Here is a 21,029-nt window from a genome sequence, read left to right on the forward strand (position 1 = left end):
CGTTTCAGAGATTACTGAAACATCAGCAGATCCAATGCTGAGCCATGTGCCACAAGCAGGTTCCCTACAGCTACAATCCATTCCTCCCTTCTTCCTTCCCTGTCCCTCTGTTCCCCTGGAGGTTATTTTCTCTCCCCTAACTTCGTTAGGAGTTAGCTTCCTCCGCTGGGCCCACCTTACTTTCTCTTAGGTGCTATATTATGGAATGCCTTCCACTCCCTTCCCTAGAGCCAGGAAGAGAAAAGGAAACAGAGGGAGACTGGCCTGTGAGGACTCAGGCCCTTGGAAGGGATTCCTGAAGAGCCAAGGGGACTCCTTCAATGGGGGAAAGAACTGTGTTTGAGGGCCAGCACTTAGATGCTGGAGAACATAGGAGCTGTTTGTCCAGAAATGCAAGAGGTGCTCTTCCTCCTCAGAGAGGAGGTGGGAGGGGGAAAAAGGAGACAGAAAGAAGATGTGCATGCAGTATGGCAGAGAGGACAAACAATTTAAGAAATGATACACCTAAGATGTTTAAAATTGTAAGCCCCATGTTTCCCAGAGCTTCAGAGCCTGTGACACAAGTGAAAGCAAAACAAAACTTGTGCGGGTGAGCTTTTCAAAAAGGATAGAACAAAAGCAGCTCAATTCCAGGCTGGACTAATACCAGAGTAGATTTTTAAAACATAAAATACACCGTAAGATGAACCATGGGAAAAAACATAGACCCTGGAGAAGGCATAATATAGGAATTCACATCACTTTATAAACTTTAAAATATGGAAACGGCATATGATACCAGGATTGCACTTGCATTTATTAGTGGCCCATTTCACTTGTCCTTAGTAAAAAAACAATTAAGATGCAAATAGGGACTTCCCTGGTGGTCCAGTGGTTAAGAATTTGCCTTCCAGGACAGAGGATGCAGGTTCCATCCCTGGTCAGGGAACTAAGATCCTACATGCCACTGGGCAACCAAGCCCGCGTACCTCAACTACTGAGCCCATGCACCTCAACTAGAGAGTCCGTGTGCCACAAACTACAGAGCCCATGCGCCACAACTAAGACCCAATGCAGCCAAAAACAAATAAATAAAATGTTAAAAAAAAAAAAAAGATGCGAGGGCTTCTCTGGTGGCACAGTGGTTGAGAGTCCGCCTGCCGACGCAGGGGACACGGGTTCGTGCCCCGGTCCGGGAAGATCCCACATGCCGCGGAGCGGCTGGGCCCATGAGCCATGGCCGCTGGGCCTGCGCGTCCGGAGCCTCTGCTCCGCAACGGGAGAGACCACAACAGTGAGAGGCCCACGTACCGCAAAAAAAAAAAAAAAAAAAAAAAAAAAAAAAAAAAAAGATGCGAATAGCCCCACATTTTAAAAAACCCAAACTAACTTCCTAAAACTTCTGTCACTTGGTTGTTCTCACCATCGGCATCACTGGCACAGACAGAAGAGCTTACTCCTCTAGCCAGTGTTTTACAATATGCAGCACTGTGACCCTTTAGTGGTCCCCAAAGTAATTCAGCGGCTGCAATCAGCAAATATATATATCTTTAAGAACAGTATGGACATGAAACTGAAGAGAGTTAAACAGAAATATGAGAATTCACTGCATACAATATGGTAAGAGCTGTTTTATGAAACTTTAATTTTGTGTTTATGTGTAGGTATAAAATATACTGGATCACAATATAAAATATTTCTTATTGTGGGTCTTGGTCTAAAATGTCTAAAAGACATTGGTCTAAGAATCAGGTGAAGGGAAGTAAGGACCTTCAAAAATAGGTACACAGTAAGAAAAAGCCAAACTCTGAAAATGGTTCCTTTTCCTGGAACCTGGGAGGGTTTTATGCATTTTCGGGGTTCACAAAAGAGAGGGGGGCAGTTCATGTGGAAAGAGCCTCTGGGACTAGCCCAGTGCCTTCCTTATTTTTCCCAAACCACAAACTTACACAGGATTTTCTAGCTCCTAGGTTAGAAACTTCTATTTGTCTCACTCACAAATCTGAAACACAAACCCAACTGTGTGACTGACTTCCCAAGAAGTCACACAGAGCCAGGCAGAAATGCAAGCATCGTTCACGTAAAAGCCAACAGGAAACAGCTTCGGTGAAAAGAGCCGGTTTGTATTTTTAAAATTGGGTTAATAACTATCAAGACATAGTACCCTCCACTCCAGCGCGCAAGTCTCTAACAGCATGACATTACACCTCTGCAGAAAGGTGAAGGGAGCTTTGGGAATGGTGACTTTTTTTTTTTTTTTTTTTTACTGTACGCGGGCCTCTCACTGTTGCGGCCTCTCCCATTGCGGAGCACAGGCTCCGGACGCGCAGGCTCAGCGGCCATGGCTCACGGGCCCAGCCGCTCTGCAGCACGTGGGATCTTCCCGGACCGGGGCACGAACCCGTGTCCCCTGCATCGGCACACGGACTCTCAACCACTGCGCCACCAGGGAAGCCCAGGAATGGTGACATTCTTAATGTAACTTTCCAGAGAAAATGTACCTTGCACATCTCACATCTAAGGGGGGTGGGGAGGCGGGAGGTGGACAGGAAACTGTAGATACTTGAGTCCTCATAATGTAATCATCATGAACATAGGAAAAACCTGCTCCAAGACATCAAAACCCCTGGTTCAGCTCACAAGGGATTAGGCAGAGAAGGCAGGATGCAAGGCAAGTCAGCCTCAGAAGCTTCTCTCTACTAAACCAGGCCACCTTTCCCATTTTAAATTAAGGCACCTGCCTATTATAAAGACCTAGTCATTGCTTTTGGATTTTAACAACTCCTCACGTTTTCACTGTTCCAAGATCAAATTGGGGGTCTGAAAATGAGAAGAAAAGATGCCTGCAACCACACATTCAGGAACTTTGATTTTAGAACCAGAAGTATCAGAGGCATCCACTTTTGTTCCCATCTTGATGGACAAATTTAATTAACCTTTGCTACTCTGTTCCAACCTACTGTTTTAGACAAAACTAGTGACCCACAAACAATATGTTACCATCAGAATCTCAATGGCGGAGACACCAAGAGATATAGCCCTATCAGCAGTATCAGGAAATAAGCCACTTGGATTAGCCGCTTGAAGAAATATGGATTATATTCATGTCACACATGAGCTGCCAGAAATATTAGGATACTTTTAGCATAAATCAGCAGTGTGAAGGGTATCTTATGAGTACTGAACATGACAGACAGCTTGGAGGGCAAGGTGAGCCTGTCTGGGGCCACCTCCTAAGTGTAAGCACATGCGCACATGTACTTTACCCAAACTGGCATCAAAAACTGGAATGCAGGCTGGTGACCGTTGACGGGCACATCACACTCAATTCACGGTGTGTTAGTAGCATGGAAAGGTGCTTCCCACTCCAAAACCATGATGGAGAGCCCACCTCAAAGTAACCAAATGGGGGCTTCCCTGGTGGCGCAGTGGTTGAGAGTCCGCCTGCCGATGCAGGGGATACAGGTTCGTGCCCCGGTCCGGGAAGATCCCACATGCCACGGAGCGGCTGGGCCCGTGAGCCATGGCCGCTGAGCCTGTGCGTCTGGAGCCTGTGCTCCGCAGTGGGAGAGGCCACAATAGTGAGAGGCCCGTGTACCGCAAAAAGAAAAAAAGTAACCAAATGACACAAGAATGACCAAAAATCTGTTGCCTTAAAGCACACAGAAGTGCATGGGTGTGTGACTTAAATGTGGTTAATACTATCAGGACTAGGACTCTCCTCCTATCTAATATGTCAAGTCTCTGAAAACATTTTGTAAGATGTCATATCTTACAATATCTTATATCATAAGATGTAAGAAAACATTATGTAACACCTCTCAGGGCTTCATACCAGGAAAACCAAGAAATGTGTGCTGCCCCACGAGAAGGGCAGAGAGACGGGGGCAAACGTGCCCCCTCTGTAGTCAGCCAGGCAAACCTGGGTTCCAGCTCCAGCCCCCCACTTGCCAGCCTGTGATATGGCAGGTTACTTCACCTCCCTGAGCCTCAGTCTCCTCACCCGCAGAAGTGGATACCAATCCCCAACACGGCCGTGTTTCAGGGCTGAGTGGAGTAGCAGGTATGAAGGGTCCAGCACCAGGCTGTCCAGTAACTGTCCTGTCGCACTTCTCCCTCCCCTATGGGTCTCCCGCTGTGTGGGCCTCAGTGAAGGGCGGTGGTCACACCCAAGGACCCCTCTTTTGGGTTTGTTACCACATGACTCTGAGCCCTTTTACAGGTATGTCAGGGACCTAGTAATAGAGAGGGAGACAGAAAAATCTGTCCATTATATACTTCAAAAATTATTTTAAGTATATAAATGTTTGATATTTGAAAGAAAAATCCATTGTCTGAATTGTTTCTACTTTTCACATTTAAATAAGTTGACAAACCAACTCAAGAAACTACACTGACACCATCAAACAGAGACAGACAGAGACAGCGACAGAGAAAACGCTCCTTCCCCTTTTTGGTTGCATACCACTACCCAATACATAGAATTTTTATGTCTGCCCTCCTTCTCTCAGTATTGGCTAAGAACTGCCAAAAAGAGTGTTTGTGAAAAGGAATGAAAAATGAAACGAGGAAATCATCCCCTTTTCCCTGTCCTTCAATCTTCTTACCAACTCCCCCCACCAGGAGGTTGTACATCTCAAGGAGATGCCCTCGGGATCAGGGGTCTCCCAAGAAGAGGCGCTGACAGCAACCTGTCCTGGGTGCAGGCCGTAAGGGAGTAGAGAACTTTTTTTTTTTTTCTCTTTTTTTTTTTGTTTTGTTTTTATTATTTTTATTTTTTTTATTTTTTGCTTTATAACAAATTTAATCAGTTATACATATACATATGTTCCCATATCCCCTCCCTTTTGCGTCTCCCTCCCACCCTCCCTATCCCACCCCTCCAGGCGGTCACAAAGCACCGAGCTGATCTCCCTATGCTATGCGGCTGCTTCCCACTAGCTATCTACCTTACGTTTGGTAGTGTATATATGTCCATGCCGCTCTTTCACTTTGTCACAGCTTACCCTTCCCCCTCCCCATATCCTCAAGTCCATTCTCTAGTAGGTCTGTGTCTTTATTCCTGTCTTACCCCTATGTTCTTCATGACATTTTTTTTTCTTAAATTCCATATATATGTGTCAGCATACAGTATTTGTCTTTCTCTTTCTGACTTACTTCACTCTGTATGACAGACTCTAGGTCCATCCACCTCATTACAAATAGCTCAATTTCATTTCTTTTTATGGCTGAGTAATATTCCATTGTATATATGTGCCGCATCTTCTTTACCCATTCTTCTGATGATGGACACTTAGGTTGTTTCCATCTCCGGGCTATTGTAAATAGGGCTGCTATGAACATTTTGGTACATGTCTCTTTTTGAATTATGGTTTTCTCAGGGTATATGCCCAGTAGTGGGATTGCTGGGTCATATGGTAGTTCTATTTGTAGTTTTTTAAGGAACCTCCATACTGTTCTCCATAGTGGCTGTACCAATTCACATTCCCACCAGCAGTGCAAGAGTGTTCCTTTTTTTCCACACCCTCTCCAGCATTTATTGTTTCTAGATTTTTTGATGATGGCCATTCTGACTGGTGTGAGATGATATCTCATTGTAGTTTTGATTTGCATTTCTCTAATGAGCAAAGATGTTGAGCATCCTTTCATGTGTTTGTTGGCAGTCTGTATATCTTCTGTGGAGAAATGTCTATTTAGGTCTTCTGCCCATTTTTGGATTGGGTTGTTTGTTTTTTTGCTATTGAGCTGCATGAGCTGCTTATAAATTTTGGAGATTAATCCTTTGTCAGTTGCTTCATTTGCAAATATTTTCTCCCATTCTGAGGGTTGTCTTTTGGTCTTGTTTATGGTTTCCTTTGCTGTGCAAAAGCTTTTAAGTTTCATTAGGTCCCATGTGTTTATTTTTGTCTTTATTTCCATTTCTCTAGGAGGTGGGTCAAAAAGGATCTTGCTGTGATTTATGTCATAGAGTGTTCTGCCTATGTTTTCCTCTAAGAGTTTGATAGTGTCTGGCCTTACATTTAGGTCTTTAATCCATTTTGAGCTTATTTTTGTGTATGGTGTTAGGGAGTGATCTAATCTCATACTTTTACATGTCCCTATCCAGTTTTCCCAGCACCACTTATTGAAGAGACTGTCCTTTCTCCACTGTACATTCCTGCCTCCTTTATCAAACATAAGGTGACCATATGTCCGTGCGTTTAACTCTGGGCTTTCTATCCTGTTCCATTGATCTATCTTTCTGTTTTTGTGCCAGTACCATACTGTCTTGATTACTATAGCTTTGTAGTATAGTCTGAACTCAGGGAGCCTGATTCCTCCAGCTCCATTTTTCGTTCTCAAGATTGCTTTGGCTATTCGAGGTCTTTTGTGTTTCCATACAAATTGTGAAATTTTTTGCTCTAGTTCTGTGAAAAATGCCAGTGGTAGTTTGATAGGGATTGCATTGAATCTGTAGATTGCTTTGGGTAGTAGAGTCATTTTCACAATGTTGATTCTTCCAATCCAAGAACATGGTACATCTCTCCATCTATTTGTATCATCTTTAATTTCTTTCATCAGTGTCTTATAATTTTCTGCATACAGGTCTTTTGTCTCCTTAGGTAGGTTTATTCCTAGATGTTTTATTCTTTTTGTTGCAATGGTAAATGGGAGTGTTTTCTTGATTTCACTTTCAGATTTTTCATCATTAGTATATAGGAATGCAAGAGATTTCTGTGCATTAATTTTGTATCCTGCAACTTTACCAAATTCATTGATTAGCTCTATTAGTTTTCTGGTAGCATCTTTAGGATTCTCTATGTATAGTATCATGTCATCTGCAAACAGTGACAGCTTTACTTCTTCGTTTCCGATTTGGATTCCTTTTATTTCCTTTTCTTCTCTGATTGCTGTGGCTAAAACTTCCAAAACTAGGTTGAATAAGAGTGGTGAGAGTGGGCAACCTTGTCTTGTTCCTGATCTTAGTGGAAATGGTTTCAGTTTTTCACCATTGAGGACGATGCTGGCTGTGGGTTTGTCATATATGGCCTTTATTATGTTGAGGAAAGTTCCCTCTATGCCTACTTTCTGCAGGGTTTTTATCATAAATGGGTGTTGAATTTTGTCGAAAGCTTTCTCTGCATCTATTGAGATGATTATATGGTTTTTCTCCTTCAATTTGTTAATATGGTGTATCACGTTGATTGATTTGCGTATATTGAAGAATCCTTGCATTCCTGGAATAAACCCCACTTGATCATGGTGTATGATCCTTTTAATGTGCTGTTGGATTCTGTTTGCTAGTATTTTGTTGAGGATTTTTGCATCTATGTTCATCAGTGATATTGGCCTGTAGTTTTCTTTGTCACATCCTTGTCTGGTTTTGGTATCAAGGTGATGGTGGCCTCATAGAATGAATTTGGGAGTGTTCCCCCCTCTGCTATATTTTGGAAGAGTTTGAGAAGGATAGGTGTTAGCTCTTCTCTAAATGCTTGATAGAATTCACCTGTGAAGCCATCTGGTCCTGGGCTTTTGTTTGTTGGAAGATTTTTTATCACAGTTTCAATTTCAGTGCTTGTGATTGGTCTGTTCATATTTTCTATTTCTTCCTGATTCATCTTGGCAGGTTGTGCATTTCTAAGAATTTGTCCATTTCTTCCAGGTTGTCCATTTTATTGGCATAGAGTTGCTTGTAGTAATCTCTCATGATCTTTTGTATTTCTGCAGTGTCAGTTGTTACTCCTCCTTTTTCATTTCTAATTCTATTGATTTGAGTCTTCTCCCTTTTTTTCTTGATGAGTCTGGCTAATGGTTTATCAATTTTGTTTATCTTCTCAAAGAACCAGCTTTTAGTTTTATTGATCTTTGCTATCGTTTCCTTCATTTCTTTTTCATTTATTTCTGATCTGATTTTTATGATTTCTTTCCTTCTGCTAACTTTGGGATGTTTTTGTTCTTCTTTCTCTAATTGCTTTAGGTGCAAGGTTAGGTTGTTTATTCAAGATGTTTCCTGTTTCTTAAGGTGGGATTGTATTGCTATAAACTTCCCCCTTAGAACTGCTTTTGCTGCGTCCCATAGGTTTTGGGTCATCGTGTCTCCATTGTCATTTGTTTCTAGGTATTTTTTAATTTCCCCTTTGATTGCTTCAGTGATCACTTTGTTATTAAGTAGTGTATTGTTTAGCCTCCATGTGTTTGTATTTTTTACAGCTCCTTTCCTGTAATTGATATCTAGTCTCATAGCATTGTGGTCGGAAAAGATACTTGATACAATATCAATTTTCTTAAATTTACCAAGGCTTGATTTGTGACCCAAGATATGATCTATCCTGGAGAATGTTCCATGAGCACTTGAGAAAAATGTGTATTCTGTTGATTTTGGATGGAATGTCCTATAAATATCAATTAAGTCCATCTTGTTTAATGTATCATTTAAAGCTTGTGTTTCCTTATTTATTTTCATTTTGGATGATCTGTCCATTGGTGAAAGTGGGGTGTTTAAGTCCCCTACTATGATTGTATTACTGTCGATTTCTCCTTTTATGGCTGTTAGTATTTGCCTTATGTATTGAGGTGCTCCTATGTTGGGTGCATAAATATTTACAATTGTTATATCTTCTTCTTGGATCGATCCCTTGATCATTATGTAGTGTCCTTCTTTGTCTCTCCTAGTAGTCTTTATTTTAAAGTCTATTTTGTCTGTTATGAGAATTGCTACTCCAGCTTTCTTTTGGTTTCCATTTGCATGGAATATCTTTTTCCATCCCCTTACTTTCAGTCTGTATGTGTCTCTAGGTCTGAAGTGGGTCTCTTGTAGACAGCATATATATGGGTCTTGTTTTTGTATCCATTCAGCCAATCTGTGTCTTTTGGTGGGAGCATTTAGTCCATTTACATTTAAGGTAATTATCGATATGTATGTTCCTATTCCCATTTTCTTAATTGTTTTGGGTTCGTTATTGTAGGTCTTTTCCTTCTGTTGTGTTTCTTGCCTAGAGAAGTTCCTTTAGCATTTGTTGTAAAGCTGGTTTGGTGGTGCTGAACTCTCTCAGCTTTTGCTTGTGTGTAAATGTTTTAATTTCTCCATCAAGTCTGAATGAGATCCTTGCTGGGTAGAGTAATCTTGGTTGCAGGTTTTTCTCCTTCATCACTTTAATTATGTCCTGCCACTCCCTTCTGGCTTGTAGAGTTTCTGCTGAGAGATCAGCTGTTATCCTGATGGGGATTCCCTTGTGTGTTATTTGTTGTTTTTGCCTTGCTGCTTTTAATATGATTTCTTTGTGTTTAATTTTTGACAGTTTGATTAATATGTGTCTTGGCGTATTTCTCCTTGGATTTATTCTGTATGGGACTCTGTGCCTCCTGGACTTGATTAACTATTTCCTTTCCCATATTAGGGAAGTTTTCAACTATAATCTCTTCAAATATTTTCTCAGTCCCTTTCTTTTTCTCTTCTTCTTCTGGAACCCCTATAATTCGAATGTTGGTGCGTTTAATGTTGTCCCAGAGGTCTCTGAGACTGTCCCCTGTTCTTTTCATTCTTTTTTCTTTATTTTGCTCTGCAGCAGTTATTTCCACTATTTTATCTTCCACCTCACTTATCTGTTCTTCTGCCTCAGTTATTCTGCTATTGATCCCATCTAGAGTATTTTTTATTTCATTTATTGTGTTTTTAATCGATGCTTGATTCATCTTTAGTTCTTCTAGGTCCTTGTTAACTGTTTCTTGCATTTTGTCTATTCTATTTCCAAGATTTTGGATCTTGGAAATAGAATCTTGGATCATCTTTACCATCATTATTCTGAATTCTTTTTCAGGTAGACTGCCTATTACCTCTTCATTTGTTAGGTCTGGTGGGTTTTTATCTTGCTCCTTCTCCTGCTGTGTGTTTTTCTGTCTTCTCATTTTGCTTATGTTACTGTGTTTGGGGTCTCCTTTTTGCAGGCTGCAGGTTCGTAGTTCCCGTTGTTTTTGGTGTCTGTCCCCAGTGGCTAAGGTTGGTTTAGTGGGTTGTGTAGGCTTCCTGGTGGAGGGGACTAGTGCCTGTGTTCTGGTGGGTGAGGCTGGATCTTGTCTTTCTGGTGGGCAGGTCCACGTCTGGTGGTGTGTTTTGGGGTGTCTGCGGACTTTTTATGATTTTAGGCAGCCTCTCTCCTAATGGGTGGCGTTGTGTTCCTGTCTTGCTAGTTGTTTGGCATAGGGTGTCCAGCACTGTAGCTTGCTGGTCGTTGAGTGAAGCTGGGTGCTGGTGTTGAGATGGAGATCTCTGGAAGATTTTCGCCGTTTGATATTATGTGGAGCTGGGAGGTCTCTTGTGGACCAGTGTCCTGAAGTTGGCTCTCCCACCTCAGAGGCACAGCACTGACTCCTGGCTCCTCAATTTGGGATGATTTGTTGTCCATTCATGTATTCCACAGATGCAGGGTACATCAAGTTGATTGTGGAGCATTAATCCGCTGCTTCTGAGGCTGCTGGGAGAGGTTTCCCTTTCTCTTCTTTGTTCTCACAGCTCCTGGGTCTCAGCTTTGGATTTGGCCCCGCCTCTGCGTGTAGGTCGCCGGAGGGCGTCTGTTCTTCGCTCAGACAGGACAGGGTTAAAGGAGCAGCCTCTTCGGGGACTCTGGCTCACTCAGGCCGGGCGGGAGGGAGGGGCACGGAGTGCGGGGCGAGCCTGCAGCGGCAGAGGTCGGCGTGACGTTGCACCAGCCCGAGGCGCGCCGTGCGTTCTCCCAGGGAAGCCGCCCCTGGATCCCGGGACCCCGGCAGTGGCGGGCTGCACAGGCTCCCGGAAGGGCGGTGTGGACAGTGACCTGCGCTCGCACACAGGCTTCTTGGCGGCGGCAGCAGCAGCCCCAGCGTCCCACGCCCGTCACTGGGCTCCGCACTTTCAGTCGTGACTCGCGCCCGTCTGTGGAGCCCCTTTAAGCAGCGCTCTTAATCCCCTCTCCTCGCGCACCAGGAAACCAAGAGGGAAGAAAAAGTCTCTTGCCTCTTCGGCAGCTCCAGAGTTTTCCCGGACTCCCTGCCGGCTAGCTGTGGCTCATTAGCCCCCTTCCGGCTGAGTTCTCGCCGCCAGCCCCAGTCCTCTCCCTGCGCTCTGACCGAAGCCCGAGCCTCAGCTTCCAGCGCCGCCGGGGCGAGCAGACAAGCCTCTCGGGCTGGTGAGTGCCGCTCGGCACCGATCCTCTGTGCGGGAATCTCTCCGCTTTGCCCTACCCAGGTATGTGGGGAGTTTCTTGCCTTTTGGGAGGTCTGGGGTCTTCTGCCAGCATTCACTAGGTGTTCTGTAGGAGTTGTTCCACGTGTAGGTGTATTTCTGGTGTATCCGTGGGGAGGACGGTGATCTCCGCGTCTTACTCTTCCGCCATCTTACCCGGAAAGCTAGAGAACTTTTTAAAATCATAAACCTCACGAAGTCAACCTGCTTCTAATTATCACCAGGCAGCGGCAGTGCTAAACGACAGTAATGATAAAATACTTGTCCTCACCCCGCCTCGCCTCGTCCCTGGGCACAGCACTGCACAGGGCTCACCTTCCACAAGCACCACAGCTCCCTGGGAACCTCCAGACTCTGACCACAGGAGCGATCAGAGAATTACATGTGTCCTTTCTCTCACCCACCCACTGTGAGCTGGCACTGGAGGGGACAGTCTAGCACAGGGCTAGGCACAGAGCTGGCACTCGAGGTATGAATGATAAATACAGGAAGGGGTTTCTTATGCACACTCTGTAATATGGACATTTTTCATAACCCTACTCTTTTTGTTCTTCTACTACCATATTCCTACTATATCTCCAAATATAGGGCAAATCAGCCTCTATTATGCATTCCCTTGATTTTGGTCTTTATCCAACTAATGAGGGCCACTTACCAGGCCACACAAATATGGACTCGCAAGAAATCTGAGACTCACTCATGCACACACATAAGCATTCTGAAAAGCAACTAATTTTATATCATATTCACATCTACTTAGGAAAAAAAGTAAACTAAAAAGGCAAATGGAAATAGATAAGATTTTGGCCAGCAGCCTAACTAAATCAAATCTGAAAGCTTTTAAAAACTGTGACCTAATTATCTAATTTTCAAGCAGATTACAGAATCCCCAAAGGACTGTATCATTTACTAACCTGGTGCTACTGTGTCAGAGATCGGATTGTGTAACGACCTCACAAGAGACTGATAATGTCTTTCCTTCTGCCTTCAGCTGCATCATGGAGTAGTCCCTGGAGTAGACCAGCCCTTTCCAGGGTTTCCCAACTCAGTCCAGATTAAACCGAACTCATGTAAGAATAGAAATGACCCTGCAGGACGGCCCAGGAATCACTGGAGGCTCCCAAAGGGTGCTAAGACCCGAGGTTACCCTCCATCTGGATTTCCTGGGATGCTACTGGACTGCTTCAGTTGGGCTGAGAATCCCTTAGGAGGGCCAGGGCCCACCCTCTCCCCGAGATCCTCTCTGAGTCAGAGCTGCCTCTGCCAGTGCCCAGGTTTCCAGAGGCCAGTTCCATTTTCTTCTGTAATCCACATTTTAACCAAAATACTCTGCAAAAATGACTCTTGTGTGCACTGCTGTAGTGAAGGAGCATTCCTCAGCCCCACCTCTCACCATCTGTGTTCAGCTTCTAAAATACCCACTACCTCCCTTAGTTTTGGTTCCAGACCAAGAGTCACCAAGAATATTGTTATCGCTGGCACCAGTTCTTGCAAACAACAGCCCTCTTGCAGGATCAAAGCATGCAAATCGTTCAACTTTCATAATCTGTGCAAGAAAACAACCATTCCTTCCAGGAAAGGTGTAATAAAAACCAGATGATGCCTATGGTGCCCATGGCTGGTACTCATCTAGAATGTGACAAAATAGCAATTCCTCTGTGACAGTGCGTGTCAACAAGGAGGTCGTTTAGAAACAGAAAGAGAGGACTGCATTCCTGTGCTGCAAAGCTCCGGGGGCTTCCCAGGATGCCCAGGCCCACTGCTGCCCCACCGGTGCCTGGCCAACAAAGCTTGTCTCCTGCAGGTGTAAGAATATGATGTAAAGGCCCAAGAGAACTGGGTTTATTATTTCTTCTTAAATGAGAAGAACCTAATGAGGAATTATGTTTCAGAAGAGAAGATTGCAGATGTGGCTAAGACTTGACAGGCGATTTAAGGGAAAGTTTATAGTAGAGGCAATGCCACCCCAAACTTTGGGAAGCCTGACACCTTCACTTCACTGGCTTTAAACTTCCTGTGGTCTGTAATGACTTTTACATTTAAATGGAAGATTCTCCAAGACTGGTCTTTTGAGCTGGGAAGCCCAATCCCTGTGTCCTCACTGTCTCAGAAAGCAGGACCTACGTGGGGTGCATGTGAGGGAGCCCCACAAAATGCTGAACTAGCATAAAAGCGTTAACAGGGCTGAGATTAAAAGACAGGAAAAGACCACAACACCCTGTCTGCAAAGAGTGAGGTTGAGACAGCTGCTAAAGACAGCACACTGAAGACCCCAAAGAATCCCGCTGTGGTCATGGTGACACAATGCCAGTGCCTTGGTTTGCAGACTCTCTCTGGTCTTCGGACTAGTATAACTTTTTAAAAAGGAGGCAGAGGAGACAGGAACAGAGTCGCCAACTTTTTATATTGCCAAGTAAGGGCATTTATGAAAAAAAAATCCTCGTTTCATTAAAAAAGTGTTGGAAAGGGACGGGCCCGATAAAAACAATTTTTTGAATTGAATAATTTAGCTGTAAGAAAAAAACCCTTGTCCTTTTTTTCCTCATTTCTCTGTAAACCAGCACAGGTAACAGCCTGCATTCAGGACAGTGAAGTGCAAAACACATTCCCAGTAAAATAAGGAACAAGATGACACCAGCTGTCTACCACTGGTATCTAAACTGAATAATTCACTAAGAACATAAATTAGAACTTGGAGGTATTTAGGGGGAAGAAAAATGTCAGTATCAATATTTTTCTATGAAATGACTATCTAATCTAGAAACCCTAAAATAAGCGCCTATAAAATTATTAGCATTAACAGAGTTCACAAAAGTAGACGGATACAAAATAAATGCACCACATTATAGCAACATCAACAGAAATGTATGTCTCTGTAATTCCCTTTTAAAAAACAAATTGGGGGGGGGCGGTTAGCCTTAATAGCCCAAGGCAAATACCACATCTAATTTAATTTCCTTTTCCTGAGGAAAGAGATTCCTTTACATGCTTTAAACTGAACGCAGCCTTAAAAATTCCTCTTCTACATGCTTGAAAACTTTTTCTTTCCAGAGGAAAAAGCCTGTCAGTGTCTGCTCACCAACAAATAGTGGCCAATAACCAGTTTGCTCTAAGAAGGGAAACCAGGGCTAGTTTATTCAGCCGACAAAGAGGGCGATGGGATTGGAGGGGCAGCCTAGTGGATCACCTGAGTGTTTGTAGAGAGAGCACCTCACCCAGAGAAAAAAGGCCCCAGGTCCTCAGGGAGTCACTTGCTCTTTCTCAGCCAGCATCACCCAGTAGTCTGAGGTGACCAGATGCACATTACCCCGGGGGCCTGGTGGTGCAGCTTACTGGCCTGAGGTGAGCACAAAATTTATCTGAAGTCCCCTACTTCGTCATGAAAATTGATGTGGATTTTGCATTCTACTACCTTCTCCCTGACATACTGTTTTTTTAAAATTTAGAAATACTAAAAATTAATGGTTTAACTAATTAATGGTTGGCTACTATATTTGTGTCCCTGGGAGTGGGAGTGCGGTTTACGCCTTGGCTTCCTATCCCCCCACCCCACCTCTGGACCCTCCTGGGAGACCCTAGGGCACAGACGTGGAGGCGCTGCAGCTGTGCCCACACTGCACACGCGCCAGAAGTCACTTCTTAGCTCTTCGAGCCAACAGGCTCGACTGAACCATGCTCATAAAAAGAGGAGCCAGTGTTGGGCTTCCCTGGTGGCGCAGTGGTTGAGAGTCTGCCTGCCGATGCAGGGGACACAGGTTCGTGCCCCGGTCCGGGAAGATCCCACATGCCACGGAGCAGCTGGGCCCGTGAGCCATGGCCGCTGAGCCTGCGCGTCCGGAGCCTGTGCTCCGCAACGGGAGAGGCCCGCGTATCACAAAAAAAAAAAAAAAAAAAAAAGAGGAGGCAGTGTGAAAACCAGGGCCCCCACAGGCCGCTCCTACAGGATGGAGAACAACAGGGGGCAGGCAGCACAGTCAAGAGGGGCGGCGTTTACAAGTGCCCTGACGGGCCGCATCCCAGTAATGCCCACAAGGGGCGCCCGTTCTCTGTGCTCCAAGGCCTAGGTCAGATTCTTACTTCTTGCCTGCCTGTGTCTCAGTTTCAAAGCCAGGGCACTTAGATGATCCCCAACCTCCTTCTCATGTACCAGGTGATAACAGCCTTCCCCCAAGAACTACTTTTTGCATTTTTGTCCACTTGGTTCAGTGGTAGATCCCTAGCCCCTGGTGGGACCTGGATGCATGTTTATTTAATAATCGAATGCATTCCAGTGAGGTGCATAATCATAAATGGGCCACCATATCTTGAGACACTTCAGATTGAGCCCCAAAGAATGACCAGAAGGAAGGAATCACCTCTGCTGCCATGTGACCACACCCCAACTGTGGCTGGAACGGGTTGTCTCCACCTCTGGTGGCACAAGCTTCAGAAAAGCCAGTCAAGGGGGTGCCCACCAGGGGGACTGAAAGGAGATCCCAGATACAGCTCAGAGTCCTTCCATATTTATTTCTGCTCACTTGATATGTACCTCTCCCTTGTCAACCTGGTACAACATGTTTATTTAAGAGGTAATGTTGCCTTGAAGGAGTGTACCAGGCAATAAACAGCTTTTGCAGGCAATTAAATGCAGAAGTGAAATTGAGCTGCTGGTCAGTGGAACCAGCCATTCATCGTGAGTTTGTTCCAGTGTCACAAATGTTATTCCTGTTTCACAACATGACAGGAATCTATGATTGGGCCACAAATCTCCAGAGGCTGGAGACAGACCCAAAGCAATTAAAGCAGCTCTCAGCATGCATGCAGGGCATCAACACGAAAGAGCCTTGGGATTCTGGGATGCTGGCCCAGTTGACTGCTCTAGCTTTTTATTTTTTTTAACTAGGTTTTGTACTTAGTAGGTGCTCAATAATTATCTGTGGCTTGCATGACTTTATAGGGAGACTTACAGGAAATCTCAACTCTGCAATAAATGATTTCTTTTTGTAAATAATTCAGTACCCTCCCCATTAATCTCTAAGAAGTCTGGCTTTAAAAAATTATGACAATCTCCACTAGAGTCGATTTTCTTTTTTTTTTCTTTCTTTCTTTTTTTTTTTTTTTTTTTTTTTGCGGTATGCGGGCCTCTCACTGTTGTGGCCTCTACCATTGCGGAGCACAGGCTCCGGACGCGCAGGCTCAGCAGCCATGGCTCACGGGCCCAGCCGCTCCACAGCATGTGGGATCCTCCCGGACGGGGGCACAAACCCGTGTCCCCTGCATCGGCAGGCGGACTCTCAACCACTGTGCCACCAGGGAAGCCCCGAGAGTCTATTTTTTCTAGGAATCACAAAGGAGCTATTTGTTCTGAAAACTTTTCATGCTGCTCCCCCCAAACATGCTGTTACCCAAAGCAGCAAGGGAAGGAGGATAACATGAAAGTTATCGCTCTGGTGAAGAGTTAGAAGGGAAGTCAGGTCCTAGCAACAGAGTCAAGACAGTAGATGGAGGAGATGTTACCTAAGATTCAGGCCCTTCAGGTAGAGCTGGGGTCAGACCGGGTTAGGGGGAAGGTCCAGTGAGAGAGACCAGCTCAGTGCCCTCCAGGTGCAGCTATGGGGCACCTTCCAAAAGGAGACAGGAAAGCATGGCTACAACCAAGAGAGGATCCCTCCCCTGCCCTCCCCAGGAGGCTTCCACCAGAAGGGGGCAAGGTACTGTCTGAAGAGCAGAGCCAGGGCGCCCTCCTGAAACAACAGGAATAGCAAGGTCAGGGGGAGGCCCTGCCCCAGATCACTGTTCCCTATACCTCTGCCATAGTGACTTGGTGAAAAAGTGAGCTGCACAGTTCCTATCCCTTAAACATTGGCTGTAGGTATTATTTGTAGGTGTTTTCTATTTAATACTTCTTTATAACACACATCTTAATAAACATATTTTACGCCATAATCTTTGTCTATGCTTCCAGTTTTCAATTTCCTAAGTAGATCAAATTCTTCCCCATCCCTGATAAAAATTATTCTGTATACATTCATACTCTGTCCATATTCACACGTCATGGTCTTTCAACAATAACAAAAATGTGCATTATGTATACCCCACCGGATCGGAGGTAGCTAACTAAAATACCTATGAACAAAAGGCTGAAAATTAAATAGATTTCAGAAAAGGGTAGGGCCAAGAGAAAATAATGGTTAATGAAATAAATTCACAAGAAGTTAATATCAGTATAGCATTTGTTGGTACACACAGAAACTTCCACATACACTTCAGTCATTATGCTGCCTTATATATTCATGCAACAGTTCTGTGAAGGTGGTACTATGCCCACTTGACAGACAAAACAACTGAGTTTCAGAGGGTTAAGTATTTTCCTCAAGGCTACACAACAGTTAAATCACAAGTTAGAATTGAATATAGAACTCCAAGCACCAGACTCCATGTGTCTCAAAACACACAGTACTGTTTCCCTAAATCTACAGGCCTGGTTTCTGGACAAGGCTCTGTCATCAACTAGCTGTGGGTGCTGTGGGTGCTGAGCAGATCCCCCAGCTCCAGATCTCAGTCTTCCCTGCAGCAGGATGGGGGTGAAAGGGACCTCTGTAAGATCCATTTCGGTTCTGACCATCACTGGACTGACTGACCATCACTGGACTGACTTTCACCAGTCCTTTTGCAAAATGATGGCTTATATGGATGTTGGCTCTTCTATTTTTAACGTTAGAGTTTATTTCCAAGAGAAATAATTTTTGTGGGTGTGACTATAAGGTTGTAAATCAAGATCGGTACCAGGTTTGGTTACAAGATTAATCCACAGACTCGTAAAATGTCTGCAAAATAATCTGTTAGATGGGAATATATTACCAATGGTGAAACTGGCTAGGAAATATATTGAGTCAGACTTAGAAGGGATGGAGTGGCCATGTGGTCAAGCCGCCTTATCTCAATTGTTTGGATCACCTTTCATGTTACACACACAGTGCAGGGGTGCCTACATATGCTTTATGAAATCACATTCAAAGAAAATCTGGGGGCTTCCCTGGTGGCACAGGCGTTAAGAATCCGACTGCCAATGTGGGAGACACGGGTTCAAGCCCTGGTCCGGGAAGATCCCACATGCCGCGGAGCAACTAAGCCCACGCGCCACAACTACTGAGCCTGCGCTCTAGAGCCTGCGAGCCACAACTACTGAGCCCACCTGCCACAACTACTAAGCCCACGTGCCTAGAGCCTGTGCTCCACAACAAAGACAAGCCTGCGCACACAATGAGAAGCCCGCACACCACAATGAGAAGCCCGCACACCGCAATGAAGAGTAGCCCCCACCCGCCGCAACTAGAGAAAGTCCGTGCGCAGCAACGAAGACCCAACGCAGCCAAAAATAAATTAAATAAAAAATAAATTAAAAAAAAAGAGAGAAGAAGAAAATCCGTACGCAGATTCCAAAAGCAACTTCCAAACTGCAAGGAATTCAGCATATTTTAAACACTAATGGCCAAGACTGAGAATTTCAGGGAAGTGTCAGGGGCTCTGTTCTCTACTATCTGAAGTGACCATACCTCAGCACTGTTCTAGAACTTTGTGCTTATTTTCTAACCTCCACAAGTGAAGAGAGACAATCAGAAGAGGGATCCAAGAAGACCCCCAATAAAAAGCAAAGGACACAGGTAGCAATTCCAAGCCCTAAAGAGCTAAAGAGGGTGTCAGTATTCGTACTTAACTGATGGCCATCTCTGTAGCTCTGAGTCTGTTGCAGACCCAGTGTTAACCAGACAGTGCTGGGAAACACGCTTTGGAGCCAGACAGCTATAGATTCAAACTCCAGCTCTCCATTTGGTGACTGTGTGACTGTGGTGGCCCTCTGAGTCTCCATGTCCTCACCTGTAAAAAGGGGACAATACCATCTGCCTCCCAGGGCTGTGGGGAGGATTCACTGCTCCACAAATGGTAACTATCAGGGTGGGTGTTATTACTGACGAAGAGGAACAGGCATCAACCACAGTAGCAGAGAAGGACCTACTTCTGCAAAATAATCCGTTAGATGGGCATATATTACCAGTGGTGAAAACTGGCTAGGAAATAGATTGAGCCCAGACCTCCTTGAAAACAAACTCTTATGTTAAATGAGGCCTCGGCTTCTCTCCTGGGCCTCTAACCAGGGGCCCCTTTCTCCAGTCTAGTAAGCGGTGGTTCTAGAGAAGGCACCAACAGCATCAAAACTGCAGGCCCCCCACATGACTAAGAAAGTTTGGGTAACATTTTTCCTCTCACCCTTGGCAGCAGGGGTATAAGAACTTGCCCTTAGGGGCATCTCTCCTTGTACACAGCGGCTGAGGCAGCGCTCCAAAACCAGGCAACGCTGCTGCCCAAGAGAATGTCTCCTCTTGGCTGTCCCTGGTCCCCCAGAGGGTGGACCTTGGCAAGAGACCTCCAAGGAAATCCAAGTCTTCTGCTACACCCTCCCCAGGTCTTCCAGGTGGAGTTAAGAACAAACATTAGTGTGTCAGCCATCTTACACCATTGGAAAGATCCTGACAGAGTGGGAGGGTAAATTAACTTAGAAGATTTCTGATGCAGCTGATCGTGAGCTCTCTTTCTTTCATAAGACACTTAAGAATTTTCTTTCTCATCCTTTTCCTCATAAGCCAACAGGTTCAGAGACCTTCCCTAATTTCTCCTTAAAGGCTGGAAGTAGCCAGAAAACCAGGATGCTCCAGTAGTAGTCCCTGGCTCATGGGAGTCTGTAGGATGAGCTGGTTTTTAAGAACCATAAGATACTTCTTTCTCCTTTCTTAGAGGAGAGTCTCTAACAGAAATCAACCTAAAACCTGCCCCAAATCATAAAATCCAACTGGCACTCTGAAAGGTCTGTAGGGGTCCAGCTGGAAGATCCATAAATCATCGCATTTCCTTTACACTCATATCACCTCTCAGTTCCAACGCCTTTTTAAAAAGTCTGATTCTAAAATTAAAATGCATAGAAAACTTATGAAGATGATTAGCTCGGGGAATTAAAGCTGACACATTAACATGCCTAGGAGGTCAGATCCCTAAGGCTAGTGTGAGAGCCCCAAAAATGGGGTGATGTGAATATCAACAACTTCCCCACATCTACAAATGCAAAATGGAATAGAACTGCTCTGAGGAAAACGTCAATGCACATTTTTTAAAAGTGAGTATAAGAAGGTCAATTACCCTAAACTCCCACATACATGCATTGCATTGTGCTGGAATCAAAGCCTAGCTGGGAAAGCCCAAGCACAGTAAATGCATCCAAAATGAGAACAGTTCTCTCAAAATTGGTATCTTACAGTTGGAGGGGGGCTTGGAGGAGCAGAGTCTAAGTGCTCATGCATGCACATTCCCACAACATGGTAATCCAGCCTGTGAATGCTTTCCAGGCCTTGAATCTGCTGCTGATACATTGGCATGATAGAAATGGTGAAAACTGAGGAAGCAGAACAGTGCTGAATAAACATTCCCTGATAATGCAAAATGCTTTGTTTTATCCCAAATATTAAAAGCTCTTGATGGCACACTATTTCAGAAGCACATACTTAGCACATGAAAGACTGACCTCCATTCCTAGCTGAAAATGCTCTCAAGTTGGCCCAGCACAGCAGTGACCTAGTTCTTCTCTCACCTTCCTTCCATGCAAACATACAGATCAGAACACATCTCCCTTCCAGGGTCAAAATTCATCACTGGGATTACTGCCACCCAGAAGGCCACAACTAGCATTTTCTAAGCTGCTCTAAAGAGTGGGGATAAGGCTAGAGGAAACGGGGCCTCTTACATAAGCCACTTGTGAAGCTGATTCTGGCCAACTGGGTATTTATGCAAAATGACATCGAAGGATGAGAAAGGTAAAATTTGA

At 44.6% G+C, this 21,029-nt stretch overlaps 1 protein-coding gene across 1 annotated transcript in view; it reads right to left on the minus strand.

Annotated features, from left to right (window-relative positions):
• Positions 1 to 21,029, minus strand: part of DMRT1 (doublesex and mab-3 related transcription factor 1) — a gene marked incomplete at both ends in the record, with an annotated part of 110,423 nt that overhangs the window by 49,410 nt on the left and 39,984 nt on the right. The window lies entirely within an intron of this gene.

This window comes from Mesoplodon bidens, assembly GCF_964165515.1.
Source record: "Mesoplodon bidens genome assembly, chromosome: 6".
In the NCBI taxonomy this organism is placed as follows: Eukaryota; Metazoa; Chordata; class Mammalia; order Artiodactyla; family Ziphiidae; genus Mesoplodon; species Mesoplodon bidens.